This window comes from Haplochromis burtoni, unplaced genomic scaffold, assembly GCF_018398535.1.
Source record: "Haplochromis burtoni strain Fernald_Lab_line unplaced genomic scaffold, NCSU_Asbu1 Contig_84, whole genome shotgun sequence".
Classification (NCBI taxonomy): domain Eukaryota; kingdom Metazoa; phylum Chordata; class Actinopteri; order Cichliformes; family Cichlidae; genus Haplochromis; species Haplochromis burtoni.
Window position 1 is genome coordinate 618,573 of NW_024582445.1, and position 16,066 is coordinate 634,638.

A 16,066-nucleotide genomic window follows, 5' to 3' on the forward strand; every position below is an offset into this window, starting at 1 on the left:
CATCTGGACTTGAGAAGAAGCTATCCCCATCCTTTTTTTGTTTTCCTGTAGGCACTAGTACCAGCTGATATTTTTATTTATTTATTTTATGGTTAAAATTTTAGTTGTGCTTGTTTCATACTGGTTTAATTCTGACACTACAGACCTACTCATATTCGCCATTTCCCCATCTTTGCTTAACCTCTTTTTATGATAGCGTGTCCCTTTAAATCATCAGTAATGACTGCTCAGATTTTTCAAGCCTGACCTTTTATGGACTCCACGTCTGTCTTCACCTTGTTCCTCCCCTCAGGTGTTCAGCCTGTGCCTCTCATACCTCTGAAATGACACCATCAGTGTACACTTGTTTACTCACCCCCCATCTTCAAACAGAGCCATATCAAGAGATGGCGCAGAACGCACTGCTGCACTCGAGAATCAGGCAGCACTTGTATCCCACAACCTTTGTCACCCCATCTCTCAACACCATCTTCCTCTGTGACTTCTGCAGCTGTGTAATAGTTGTTATCTGAGAGGCCAGGAGGCGATACGATTAGTGTTTCTTGAGGTGCGGATTTCACACTAAGGAAGAAAGACTAATCCTATGGTTTCACATCTGTGTTTACAGTATATTATATTACAGGGTCACCTTCAGTTGATGTTTTTTCCTCCCTCCTTTTTAACTGTTAATATTTGTGTAGTTTTCCGCCTGAACTGCTTGTAGCCTCTGGCTCTGAACTCTCTGCTCTCTGCTCTTATAGCCCTGGACATCATGTTGCATAACATTAAAGAATAGTAAGACCTGGCTCGTTAATGCATTTGGAGTGGATCGATATCTTGGCACACAAGTGTTTCCGTCATACCAATAACATGGCCTTTAGCCTGCAGCTTTAGAGCGTTTCAAAATGTGTGAGTGAGTTCTTGACCTTTTCTGTACAGACACTATAATGTCTCGCGGTCTAAATCTTTTATTCCCCCTCCAGGCTTGCGTTATAAGAAAATATACCCTGGATGAAAGTAGTCAGTAATCCCTTCGTCTGTGGCTTTACAAAGGGCTTTAATGCTTTTACATTAAACCATTGACGCAATTTGCAGTCATGTCACAGCATGCTGTTTTGGTTAAATAACACACGAGACACAGACTGTAAATAAAGATGAAACTGAAACATTTCTCAAGTATCCAGGATTTGGATTATTCTCCATAGTTTGTGTGTGTGTGTGTGTGTGTGTGTGTGTGTCTGTTCTTTTTAAAAATAAGAATAATCAGTGCATTTTTTTAATGATTAAAAAAATCAATTAATATTCATCCATTATCTGCTACTTGTCCAGGTCACGTTATATAATCTTGTATATATTATCATGAAATTTTGAGGCAGCAGTCTTAATCCCACAGAGCTCAAGGTGCTCAGCTTTTTCTATGATTGGTGGAAAAATGCAAGTCAATACGAACAAACCCTATCAGTTTGAATCGCACAGAAAAAAAATACAGGTTTTGACACAACCAGTTCTGTTTTGAATCCCTATAAAAGACCTTTTATCTCTTTTCCTTATTTTGTATTGGGAACTATAATAAAAACATAAGAGACAAATGTTACTTCTCACTTATAGATAGCACAGGCAATAAAAAAAAAAAAAAAAAAAAAAAACTGAATCAGCATCAGATGTATCGGCCAGACAATCGGATGCCCGCGCCTGTGAGTGTTTGTCTAACTGGATATGGATCAAGCCATTTTTGGAAGGGTTAATAATCACTATACTGGGACTCAATTCATCTATAATCTGAAGAAAATTTTCAGTGTAGGCCATGGCAAGCTGAATCAGGCTGCTCATGTTAAAAACTGGCACATAAAAGCTAAATGTACTGACATTCAATAGTGGATTTGAAAGGATTTGGATATGATAAAATCCTAAGAACAATTTTAAGATGCAGGAAATGATTCACGGCTCTGGAAAGATGCTAGAGAGTTTTGCATGTGATTATTTCTCTTTATGTCATTTTGCTATGGTCATTAGCATGCAAAGTGCAGCTTTGTACTGTAGTGTATATTACAACCTCATAAATTATTATTATCGCTCCAGACCTGTTACAGATACAGTCAGCAACAGTTGCTCTGATTTTAGCTAAATCTCAAGTAACATATTCAATGAATATTTATCCGTCTATCGCTGGATGTCAGCAGGCCGGACGTCACTCTGTGCTGCTCAAAAATTCCAAAGAGAAGTATTGACGTGTTAATATAGTCATGATCCGCTCAAAGGCTTAGGCTCCCATTGTTTTTAATTGAAGATGATATTTGGGGGATTTAGTGGATGTGGGTGTAAGCAGTGAGATGCTCTGCTGTGTGTGAATGTGCCAGAGGATAAGGAAGTGGAGGGTTTATTGTCTGAGCATTGAAATTGGGTTTTTTTTTTTTTTCCTGCGTTGGGATTTCATTAAAGTGAGAGAATAGGGCTGTCAAACAGTTCTAGCAAGGTGACTGATGTCTCCTCGCTACCTCAAAGGCAAAGAAACAGAATATATAACATTCTTCACCCTGCGTTCGTAGCATACCGAAAATACTTATTGCATTTTGAATTACTGGTGATTGAAAGTGATGATAAATTAAAGAAGGATTCCTCAAAAGAGGTTTTTCTGCTTATCTATACATGTGGCATGCAAGTTGAGTTACTGAATTAAAAGTTAGGAGGTCTGTCTTGTCATGCTAATGGAGGCTGAGCATTGCAATTTTATCCGTTTAACTAAGTGCTTCCTTTATGATCGATGATTTGCTTAAGGGGCAGTTGGGCATTTCTGTTTGTACTCAGAAAATGATAATCCAACAGATGTTTTGGAGAAAATATTATGCAGAAGTAAAGGATCTCATTTCTCATCAGTTTCATGTGGTGGACTTGTACCATATTAATCCAGTAAAGCCACAGCGCAAACTTTTGAGTGCATATTGAGTCCTATCAGCACAAATGTAATCAATAATATTGGTTTCATTGATCTTTTCTGAGGAAATACAGTTTTTTTTATCAGGATATATGCAAACCAATTCACTACTATCAACATTTGGTACCCAAATATTTTTTTTTTCTTTCCTGAGAAGTCACAGTTTTAAGATGCAGCGGTGAAGCCGATATCCTCATGACATCCGAGTTCAAAGTCGTGTGTCTGTTTGAAGAATCGTATGGGGAAAGGAACGTATTTCAAAGCTGCCTGCATATAGTAATGGGTCTGTATAATGTTCACACATTGTGAAGAGCCATTAGTGAATGCATTTGCGAACATTTCTATCAGCTTGTTACCCGGACGCACACTTGTGACACGTTGTTAATGGTTTGCTCTGTGAGTAAATTTGTGCCACTTTTGCAAAATGTAGCAATTAAAAGTAAAACGTGTGCGGCTCAAAGTTTTCTATGAAAGATTTTCATGGTGGAAGTTTGTGTTTTATGGAGCTGTGTGACATCTACCAGCTAGATCACATTGTCTACATTTTATGCTCTCTGGATCACTATAAGCGTGGAGCAAATCCAGTGCCACAAACTATCACGATGGTCAACCCAGCAGAAAATGATCTGTACTGCCCGACCATCATCACCACTCCCAGTTATTTTGAAGCAAAGGACAGAATTTTTGACTGCTCAGTGAAGTCCATGTTATCTCAATCTAACACACTCTTCACTCTGAGTGATTGCAAAACCTGCACTACATATCCAGCTGAAATAATATCTGCATTTCATCTGGATATTATTAACTGTCTCGCTTTTAAAATGCTATACATCCCAAAGTTTGTGGCCTCATTTCAAGATTTCTACAGCAGGACATTGAAAATTTGTTTCAAAATCACGATCCACGCAAGAAACAAGTCCAAGCGTTTCCAGGTTGAACACTATCCCCAGGCAGCTCACTCAAATAATCAATATGTCGGAGAAAAATTACTTCTGTAGGTCCTTCTTTCACTTCTGCTTTCTGCTGTTCCTCTACCTTTTACCTTACTCTTTCTAATAATACTGTAAAAGCTCTGTAATGGTTTATATTTACTTTCACCAACCCATCATTTTCTGAAGCATCCCTGCAATTTCATCACTGGCTTGTTTCTGAGGAGAGAGCTGCTGTCAGCAAGAAGTGTAAAAGTGGATGATAGTCAGTCAGTTAGGGTTTTCTGAGGGATTCGGGGGCATAAAGTACTTCTTTGGAAAAGTTTCTGTTACTCCACTAAGTTTTGAATCCCCTCTGCTCTCCACTTGTTCAGATTCCATCAGCTTCTCTGGCAAGGTCTATTGATTGGGCTGGCTCGGTGATCCCCAGTAACTGAAAGGAAGGAAAACGGTTTGACTGGAGGCTCCTGTGCAAACAAGCATTACTTTGGAAAGTAGGGCTCTGAATGCATAAAGAAAGAGCAGCTCCTTGAACACAAGCTTTAATCCAGTGTTTCAACAATGTTGCGTATTCTAAACAATGCGCACCACTGAAGCTCTGAGTCGAGAGATGTTTATCTAATAGCGAATGTAACGTTTGCATCGAAATGTTGTAAAGCAAAGGACTAATTATGCGTTGTTTTCTCTTTGGGCTTGTAATTATGTTCGGAAAGCAGGCTTGGTAAGCCACGAGCAACACTGCGAGATGTGCAGGAGGCCTAACAAATAGTCTGATATTCATTCTCCCTCTAGCTAAGGTTTTCGTTTCCACTTCATCTCTAGCTAAAGCTGATAAACCAGCTAGTCACCAACCCCGTTCATCTGGTGCCTGGCAGGCAGCGTTATTGGTGATGGTGAAACTGCTGTGGTGAAAGCAAAGAGAGTGAGTAGCAACAATTAAGCTCCGATATGTTCCTGTGAGCTGTGGGAACTGCAGACTCTTAAGCTTTAGTTCCTGTGATGGTCATTAGATGCTGGCTTGGAAAAGCACACTTTAACTGTTCTGCAGTGCTTGAAACAACCCAAACTTCTCTGTGTATGCTACGTGTTTATACTAGTTGCAGTGGCTAACGAGGGAAATGATGTTGAGCCTTGCTTTGGTGCCTCTGCCTGAACAGTTTTACACACATTGTGCTCAGTTTTGCATCGTATTGCTGCAGTGACTGATCTATAAAGAAATAGCTCACCTGGAGTCACCTCAGAAACAGGTCAGTGATTTTACAGATACTATGTCCATTTTTTTTTAGTCTGTGTTTTGTCTACATAAAATATTTCTAATTTCCATTTCTGCAGGTGTGCCCCTGCCAGTTTTAATCCTTTGCAGCAATTCAGTGTAATTCAATTCAGGTTTATTTGCATGGTGCAAAATCACTTTCATAACTGGCACGTCAAGAGGTTTTATAGAACAAGGTAAAGACCCTGCAGTATTTTAAAGAATACATAGAGAGACAGCATTATGTGGTTAGGCTTCAATTCTAACTTTGTTGCCTTTATGACTGTTGGAGGGTTGCTTTTGCCCTCTATAACTTCTAAAGCTGATATAGACTGCCAGGAGTCGTTTCAGGGCTCATACAAGATTTAGCCTTTTATTTGAGCTTGAAGCTGAAATTGAATCTAGTTTTTAAGCCTTATTTATATCTCTTTTCCAACTCTGCTGTCATATTTCCCTTTATAGAAAACAAGTAGACTCTACTGGGGCTATTTTAGCACATTAACAGTTCAGGTTTACCTCCCCAACAATTCAACACCAGAGTCCAGACACTTTAATAGGGTCCTTGTGGCACTTCTCTCTTTTCTGGCATGAATCTTTCATGGTGCACCGAAACGCTCAATCCACTAGTGGTGGACGCTCAGGAGACAGTTTGGCACACGCTAAGGATCTCTCCTAATGATCCGTGCTGGAGAGAGCAGTGTGGACATCTGCCAAAGAAAGAGGGATACTTTTTTATTTTTTATTTATTTATTTATTTTTGTGGTAGCTGGCCTGATGAATTTCACATCAGACAAAAATCCTGAAAGATTATTTTCTGGTTAGTATCTGAAAAGGCAGATCTCAAGCTTGAAGCTTGAATCCAGGTGTCCCCATCAGTTGTAACACTTGCATGCTTAAATAATGTTCCTTGCAGCTGGGTGTAAGTGTCTCTGAGTGTACCAATTGATGCTAATTACAAACACTATGTGGACACATTCTAATCAGAAATCTGTTTTGGCTTTACAGTTATTTAACTTTCAGTATTTTGTAGCTTCTCTGGGGGAAAAAAACCCCCCAATACAACTGACTTTTAATAAAAAAAATTTAAAAAAAAAAAGCTTATACTCTGAAGCATCTTTTCTGCTCCGCTTGCAGTATTATCCCCCAATTTAAACAATATCTGTAATGGGGATGGTTGGCTGATGTTGATCCCAGACATTCATTAATTCCACGCATGAATGATCTACAGCTCAGATCTGGTTGTCCGACTGTGGCTCTTGTTTTGGGACTTGCTCGTAATTGACCAGAGTGTTGTGCTGACTCAGGGTGGCCTCACTGGCCTTCAGAGACCAAGAAGGCTGTGTCACCGCTCACAATAAATGTGGATTTAATAGGCAGGAAATGGCTCTGCTCCAGAGCAGGTCTAATACGAGAGGCAAGAGGAAATTCGAGAGGGAAAGGTATTCAAGTTTAGGTGGGAAGTTTAAGGCAGAAACAATGGGAGGAAGCTGATTCTGTGTTTTTCCTGCCAAAGGTGCAGCTGGTTTCAGGTGATGACACAGCACCTCGTTAACGCAGCAGTGACTCGAGGCTATCATGCCAGGGTGCCGGGGTGATTTATTATCCGTTTTCCAACGAAAGCCTCCTCAGATTAGAGGGATGCCTCGCTTGTGGAACCAAATATAACAACTGCATTACAAAACAGGCAGGTCGGGAAAGGTGTCAAGAGCATTTTGAGGCGCGCTTCATGTTTATTTATGAGAGCAGGCTCTTGTCCGTGTAGTCTGAAATAATCCAAGTTGTTTATCTGAGGAAGCGATAAACAAGTCAACATGATTTGTGTATTTTTTTTTATTTTTCCCCCCCACAAAAGGAATACACAGAGCATACAGGTATACGGGGGGTTGGCAGTTTCACTAAAACAGTATAGAAGCATACCACTGGCTCGTTTACTGTATAATCAACATCAAAATACTGGTCCTTCTGTAACCGTTACCTGCTGCTGTTTTGCATGTATTTTTCTGCCTTTACTATAGTTTCTTATGCCAGGTCATTGCTGGATATGCACTGTAGTACAATGAAAAAATCCCATTACAGAGGGGGACCAGATTAGCGATAGTACAGCATATAAAATGAACCACTTACTGCTATTTTAGATTTACTCAAACGTAACAAAAATACAAGTCATGTAGCTCTGTCTCCTTCTTTCCCGGATAAAGCTCTCTCTGTCTGTGTCATGGATGAAGCTGTGGGGAACATTAATCTGAAAGTGACCTTTATGTGAATGACAGAATGACGTTACAGATTGATGAAGCCATAAATGTCTGAAAAAATGGGCTTTAGTTGCTTTGAGGACTTAATTGAGCTTAAAATCAGGCTGATGAAATTTCATAATTTTATAGTATGTGGGGGAAAAATAACAAATATGGATGACATGTGACACATGAATCCAAAGTAGCATCTTTTTCATGTATTTTTCGGGGGGTGTAAGATATTTCTCAAATGTTTTCTTAATCCCCACAGCACTGCTATAGATGGTGGTGATGTCATGGTGTGCAAGAACCGTTTCTGTCCCCATAAATGAAGACCTGCTCTAAATAGTTGTCTAGAATAAACTACAAGCCGCTTATCATTGTATATCTCTTGGCTCTGGGCCACTGAATCAAAGCTCAGTTGTTTACAGTCAACCAATAAGGTTATCTCCAGCTTAAATGTTATTTAATAATCGTGCTATATCTATTTTTTTTTTTGGTCATCCTTGTTTATAAAGTAATAACAATACAATGATAACACCCAAAAATAGTTATTATTATTAACCAGTTGCCATGTTTTCTTTTCTACTCATGTACAGAAGTTACACTCTTTATGCTAAACGTTGATGTGCTAATTATGATGCTGTAATAACTACTACAGATACTGATTAATAAGACTGAGGAGACATGTTTTTGGTTTTGGTAAACTGATCAGACATTTAGAATAAAATTAGTCCAAATGCTGTGATAGGACAAAAGGTTTCACTGTGACAGCTCCTGACTGATTGTTACAAATAATTACTAAAAATAACATCATTATGTGCAACTCCGCAACATGAAGTCATAACCCTTATTATGTTTCCTGAAATGATTCCATAACGGTGTGTTATGAGCTCTTCTTCTGGTGGGTGAGTTATGCTTGCTTTGTGTTTGGAGATGATCTTCATAGCTGTGATGAATCTTGTAACATCCGGTGTTTTTGAGAGGAGGACAGAAATAAAAGGCAGTCTGTCATCTTTAGATGTTGTAAAATCCAATCGGTAAGATAAACACATGCATAAAAGCCTGCATGTTGTAGCCAGCGCAGCAGTTGGTTGCCAGTATTGGGGTGCAGTGCCAAGTGAGCGCAGCTTGTTCCAGTCTGACAGAGTGGACTAAAAAAATTCAGTTACTTATTATTTTTCCTTGCTCAATAAGAGCAGAGACACTATGTTGATAAAAAAATATTGAGCCTTTTAATCTTTGAAGTTACATGTTTTCAGTCCCATTAAGTATAACGAAATGTGATATATAAATACAGTTGCCATTGCCACAGGTGTATAAAATCAGGCACCTAGCCAGGCGGCCCCTTTACAAACATTTGTGAAATAATGGGTCGTTGGAAAGAGCTCGCTGAATACGAGTGTGGTGCTGTAATGGGATGCCACTATTGCAGCAAATCAGTTTGTGAAGCTTTTTCCCTTCTAGATATTCCACAATCAACTGTAAGTGGTCTTATTGCAACATGGAACGATTTAGAAACCACAGCACCTCAGCCACAAAGCAGTACAGCGCATAAAGTTAGAGAGGTTGCAGAGTGCTGTGCTCTGCTCACTGCTGCAGATTCCCAGACCTCTGCTGGCTTCAATATCAGCACAAAAAAGGGATCTTCACACCTGTAACATCTACACAACCTCTACAGAGAAAATATCCATCCATCCATCCATTTTCATCCATTTATTCAGCCCAAACAGAGAAGCCCAGACCTCCCTCTCCCCAGCCACCTCCTCCAGCTTAGGAGGAGGTGACCGGGGGAACAACAAGGCATTCCCATGCCAGCCGAGAGATATAATCTCTCCTCTGAGCCCCTCCCGAATGGCCGAACTTTTCACCCTATCTCTAAGGGAGAGGCCAGCCACCCTTTGGAGGAAGCCCATTTCCGCCGCTTGTATTCGCGATCTCGTTCTTTCTGTCACTACCGACAGCTCGTGACCATAGGTGAGGGTAGGGGCATAGATCGACTGGTAAATTAAGAGCTTCGCTTATACACTCAGCTCTCTCTTCACCACAACAGACCGGTACAGCGTCCGCATCACCGCAGCCGCTGCACCAATCCATCTGTCGATCTCCGGCTCCCTTCTCCCATCACTCGTGAACAAGACTCCGAGATACTTGAACTCCTCCACTTGGGGCAGGAACTCATCCCCGACCCGGAGTGGGCACTCCACCCTTTTCCGGCTGAGGACCATGGCCTCAGATTTGGAGGTGCTGATTCTCATTCCCACCGCTTCACACTCGGCTGCAAACCGTTCCAAGGTGAGCTGAGAAAATAACAAAATGATAAGAGGAGCATCTCAATTTCAGCTTTGTCTATTTAAAATTTTGTGTTATATACTGGGATTTTTATTATTTGAGCTATTTTTTTTTAAAATATTTTGTAAATGTTGTAAATTATTTAATTGGTGCGTTGATTTGTTACAACTTACTCTCTTTAGCAACTGTGACCACATAATTACCTCTGGGATTAATAAAGTGTCCTGATTCATGACATGACATGGTCTCAGGCACAAAGAAGCCCCGCCCACTTGCCAATCTTCCGTGAGCATCCAATGAAACGTAAGTTGGCTCAAAATGAAGGAGTAAAGAACTTAAACATCTTGTTTCAGACAGTGGTTGAACTGAGGGGTTGCAAAAGACCCTGTTTTAGATAAATAAGTGTTACTTTGAACAGTGAATCAAATATGGAATGGGAAATGAGAAATGAGTCCCTCTCTACTTCAAACCAAAGACTATAACATAGTGGAACATATTCACAAGTGCCTAACAGAGAAAACGCAGAGCATTATGTCATCCTGTGGTTCTTATGCAACACCAAACAGTGGAAGCAGCAGATGGACGCCATCGACTCTAAATTATGACGAGTTGTGAGGGGAAAACTGCAGATTTATATTGTTTGGGAATAACCATATGGGAACCCCCTCTTGCTGAGTAATTGAATTGTGTTTGCATTTGCTGTGGAATGCCGTGGGTCACATTATTAAAATATATGCTCAGCCCTACCGTTCAGAGGACTTATCACTTCATCAAAACTTCCGATTCAGACCTACCCCTCTGGCACACTCTCGTTATACGGTCTCTTTCATTGTATCAGTGGTTTTGCTTTAGAAGCTGCTTTTTTTCTTCTACTTGTTCTTCTTCTTTTTTCCCGTCAGAGAAACCCCAGCTCAGATTGTCTCTGCCAGATGCTTCCTTACTCTAAATCATCTTTTGAAGTTCTAATCACGGGTATAAAATGGCCCGTAAAAGCTCTTTTGTGGCTGCCAGTTATTGTATGTCCAAATATAACAAAATGGTTTGAACTCACAAAAAGTGACCAACCAGCTGTCGGCTTTAGATCCTCAACCTCTTGCTAACAGCAACCCATTGAAGTCCCTTTTCCACTTGTTCTTTCATGACTTCTCACACATGACTCGCAGATTTGCATATCAGCCCCCTCTTAGTCACCGGCAGTGTGCGATTATGCACCTTCTGATACATTCTGTTTGTACATTAATATAAGCAGCAGATGTGGATTGAACAGATGCAGGAACCCAAAGCGTATCATCCTTTGAGTGTACAAAAAGCACATCTACACATTCAGCAAAATTGTTCTAAATGATATAACCAGACATTCATCTTTTGTGTGAAGCTGATGCATAACTGTTCAGTTTATACGGATTACACCACTAACAGAGTCTGATATACACCTCGAGATGACAAATGTTTTGTCTTTTGTATTTTGCAACCTTAAAAATGTAATTTTTCATTAAAATTCATGTCAAGCTTTTTATGGATTTATCCCTAAAATGACTCACATCTTTTAATCTTGCCACAGCAAATGTTTAAGATCCTGTTTCATTCCATTCCCCATTTTTGTGGCTTTAGATATCCTTGCTATTGCTCTGATTGATGCTGATCAGTTTGGGGTCCCTGCAGTCGAGGATTTTACTGACTTAACTGTACACTCCTGTAGTGTAAGGGAGATTGATGAGCAACTCTATAAAACCACATTTGGATATCCACTATGTTTTTATAGTCTAGGTGGTTCTAATCCTCTGGGCTGACATTAACTAGATTTAATTTCTTTTTAGCCAAAAAAAACAGTATTGCATTTTTAAAAAATGTAGCAGGAAGGGAAATGAATACTTGGATATGATCTGGATCACATATACCCATCTCGGCCATGTGATCAGCAATATATCACCATGTGACCAGCTTTTGACCTACGGTCCTGGTTTGTTTTAATCACTGGCCCGCTCGTGGATCGCCTCTCCCAACAACGAGCCAATTACTTCAACCAAAGAACAGTCGGAGCGCTGTCAGATCACGTCTGTGTCTTCTCTGTGTGCCCGTGGAAATGGATCATTCATCCATTTGCCCTCTTGAATAAGCAGCTTTGGGGGTAGCATGCTGGGCTGCTGCTGCAGCAAATATTGACCGGTGCAGATTGCGTCACGATGGTGTGTCGATGTGTCGTGTGTCTGTACACCAACAGTCGTATAGCTGTGTGACCTCGATCTTCCCACGCTGTGACCCCTGCAAAGCAATACAGCAACACAGATGTGAGCTTCAATAGCAAGTACTGGCTGCAGTTACATGCACAAATAACTTGAAATTACTTGAAGTGGAAAGGATTTTAACACTGTTTTTGTATTCACCAGTGCATTTGATTTTCATCTACCTATTAAATAGTACACAGCAAATTCAAAAGTGTTAAATTTTTCGGTGTTAATAGTCTCCTTGCAAAAGTTAATTTTACTCTAAGCAGAGTCACATTCTTCTAATGTAACTCTGAGGTGTAAAATGATAGTAGTTAAAATCGAGTGTTAAAAATGAGTGTTTCTCTGTCAAATCTGGAGGTGTTACAATGGAAACATTAACTCTTGACCTCTTAACTCTGAACTCCTAGAGGGGCTATGACACCAACAGAGTAAATTCACAGACTCCGCCCCCAGCACGGCTCCAATCGAAGCTGAAGTGAAGCCGTTTCAGAACATTTTGCTCTACATATTTGAGTTGTTTGCCATGCTTGGTAAGTCGTTTTTTCAAAGATTGTTTCAATTATTATTATGAGCTTTTACTTCTGTGGCTCTTTGGAGTTGAGACAAAGCTGTGTGAAAGGCATTAGCCATGTTGCTCGCTGATAGCATAATATTCTGTTTTAGCTAGCTGAAAGGTATTGTTTGCGGGCAAATACCACAGCCTTGAAAAAAGCTTGCATGTGAATTTTCAGTCAAACTTTTGGTCAAACACACCTAAAACAATGTCTAGAATGTGAAATGTTGGTATAATGGTGCTACTTGAAGCCTGAAAACGATCCAGCAGTAGCTGACGTCCTGACTGGATTCTACGTTAGCATCTAGATCCCTCCAGAGTTTTGTGCACACGGTTTAGGTAAAAATGAAAAAGGTTGACGTTTTACATTTAGCTCAGTATTACCTGTTGCCTGTCTCCTTGTCTTTTGGGAAAATACTTTACACAAGTAATGGCTCAAAGAGGATTCCTTTTTTTTTCTGTGCTGCAATTGTTTACTGGATTATTTGTGCCATTAATTAGTGTCAACTAATTTTTATTCGATCTCCGCACAGGATATGCTTGTGAAGATGGAATATGGGGGAGAGCAGAAGTGCGTTGAAGTTCCACAAAGTGATGAATGAAGGACATGCATATTGTATTGAAGAAATAAGTGTTGAGAATGCTGTTATTTGCATTTACCATGTCAGACCTTTTGATAAACAAAATTCTAATGAAAGTGAGAACATGTATACTGTTACATCTTTCAGAAAATGTTTTGAAATTGTGGTACACAGTTCAGAATAAATGTTTTTCAAAAACCATTGCATCTTTTTAGTAAATGTTTATTTCCAAAAGGAATTTCTAGAAGTTCAGAACAGTAAAATCCCCGCTTTTTAGAATGAATTAGAAGATAACAATTACGTAGTTAAACTAAAATACTCTTTGAGAGTTAATATATAAACTCTTAACACCAAGTGTTAAATTATCAACTCCAGACAGATTTGGTGTTTAACACTAAATCAGAGTTAACGTACCAACTCTCCAAAAAGAGTTAAATTAACACTCTCTGGTGTGGACCCATATAGACACTTTAATAGTGTTGAAATCAAATCCGACAGTGTTAATTTGGACATGCTGGATTTGCTGTGTACCGTTTAAGAATGAAATCCTCTATTTTAGCATACTCTGAAGTCAATCTGTTACTGATTAGTGCTGCCATTTTACTTCTTTTGCTTTTCTTAACATTTATTTGATGATTATAAAGTCCAACTTCCATCATGCCATTTAAATTTTTTTTTTTTTTAATGCTGTGGCATATCGTCTGTAACATCCTTCAAAAAGAAACGGAGAAGGACGAGGAGTTTTAACATTTACCAAATCCTGCATTTTGTGCACTTTTTCCTATTTCTTTTGTGCTTTGGCTTTTAAATCCACCAGAGGAGTGAGACAGGCTGACATTATAAAAGATGGAGTAAGTTTCAAATAAAACTTGAGACATTTCCTGGTTTTCATTCCGTGAGGCAGAGCGTTCTGTCGAGACGCAGCGAGGCTGGCTCTGGCTATTTTTGTTCTTTAAACATTTACTGGAGAAAATGATTACCTTCGTGAACATATTTCCAGCGTAAGATTCATTGCTTCTATTTCCCTTAATCATATTGGGTGCTTGTTTTTCCACATTCTGAGCGATTGCTGCTGCTTTCATTGTCGGTATTCATTTGTGTAAATGGGAAAAGGCGCTGTTTAAAAAATGCTGCTTTGTCAGATTTAATGCCAGGTCTGAAGTAAGGAGAAACAACAGTGATGACCCTTTACTGATCTGCGAAAGGTTTTCGCTACATAGTCATTCAATATGTGGTGCAATTAAAATGCCAAGCAACAAATTATACCGGCACCGCAGCTCCAGAATAGTTATAGGGCTCATAATTCATTTGATACCAAATCTTACCACCCTGAATTTAAGACTAATTTGAGCAGTGCGGTTGTTTCCAGTGTGAAGGATAGCCGGAGCTCTGTATGCTTTGTGGTATCTATAATAAGCTTTTAGGGTGAGAGGATTTTCAGCTGGAGGCCCTGTCAGCAATAATCAGATTCATATTTATTTCCCAAAGCTTCATATGAAACCACCTTCAGAGAGAAGTCTTACAGCATACTATACTGATAATAGAGATGACATCATCTGGTGAGGATTTTGGAAATCCTGACTCATCTGCCCACATCTGTGCACATACTGACCGCTTTGGGTTGTGTTTGCTGTATTGTGTGCAACAAGAAGATGAATTTAATGAACCTGTCACTACTGAAAGCACTTTGTGCAGTTTGAGCTGTAATTACTTTTTAGTTTATTTTCAAGCATTCTGCACTGAGCACCCGTCCATGCATCGTGGCATTTCTTTTACGATGGTATAAAAAAAAAAAAACATTACATTTTTATTTGGGGTGCTTTGATGCCCAATTATGATAGCCGCTGAACTGAAGGGAAACGTTGCTTAATCGAGAGGTCCTTTGTAACTACAAATGATCCATGTTTATTAGCAGTACAGTGGTTGGAGATGCATTTATATTGTGGAGCTAAAATGTAGGATTCCCATTCATACGAGTGCATTCAGAGTTGCAGAGCCTTTGCTAGACTGTCTCTAGCGAAGAGCTCAATGTCATTGTGTGGGAGCTGGAGATCTATTGGTAATCAACAGCAAACACTGGAAGCTTTGGCAGCAAGCTCGGTCTGGGTGCTTTAGCTCACTGAACAGTTCAGCGGGAGAGAGTGGAGTTCTTGCAGGAGAGAAAGACATAAAATAAAAGGCTGTGAAAAGTGGGTAAATCTTGCAACAAAGCGGCAACATTGTTGCAAGATTTACCCACTCGAGTCAGATGGTGGCAACAATTCAGTTTACAAGAACTAAATCATGATGATTTAGTTCCACATTTTAACCAAACCAGTATCCTAGATCTCAATAGTTGAATCAGCTACGGTGTAGATGTGGGGACAATGGATGGAATCCCATTTTGTGCAGATGTTCATCGACCCCAGAAAACGACTCATTGAACCCTGATTTTTCTTTTCTTATTGTAACCATTAAGTCAATATTTGTTTATTTCTCATGAAGTTTTGCTATATTTACGTTACATTTTCTACATATATTCATATTCCCCTCAGGATACTTGTAATCGCTTTGTTGATCTCGGTAAAAAGTCAAGGATGTAAAAATTGATGCTGTGATTCACATTTGATTCTTACTCTTGTTTCATTATTAATAAGTTTCAGAAGAAAGTAGGCTAAAAGAGAATTTTTACTGAATCAGTTCTGATTTCTTTTTATTTTTCATTTCATCGCATTTACAAATTCTTTCTCAAGCAAATACGGACAATGTTAAGATTACGCTGCCAAATTTCTATGGCCAAGTGCTCAGCTTGCACACGGATGTATTGCAACTGTGCCCCCTTAAATATTATTTAAACTGATATTTAAATCAACATTTGAAGTAATCTTCTGACTTTTAGCAGTTTGAAGAAGTTTAAAATTGTTTTCTTGGAGGTTGGTCACTTCTGGAAAGCTATAGTCATTACATGACATTTACAACAAAGAGCTATGAATATATTTGATTAGTGTGCTGCTGGTGGATGAGAACGCTTTAATCATTTCTTGTAATCCTCTACTTTTTTGTCTTGCTCCTTTTTGTTCTATATTATTGCATTGGGAAGTTTCTTTGCA

At 39.4% G+C, this 16,066-nt stretch overlaps 1 protein-coding gene across 1 annotated transcript in view; it reads left to right on the forward strand.

Annotated features, from left to right (window-relative positions):
• The window catches only part of LOC102292667 (mannosyl-oligosaccharide 1,2-alpha-mannosidase IA), a 192,391-nt gene that overhangs the window by 63,157 nt on the left and 113,168 nt on the right, over positions 1-16,066 (forward strand). The gene's annotated exons all lie outside the window — the stretch shown is intronic.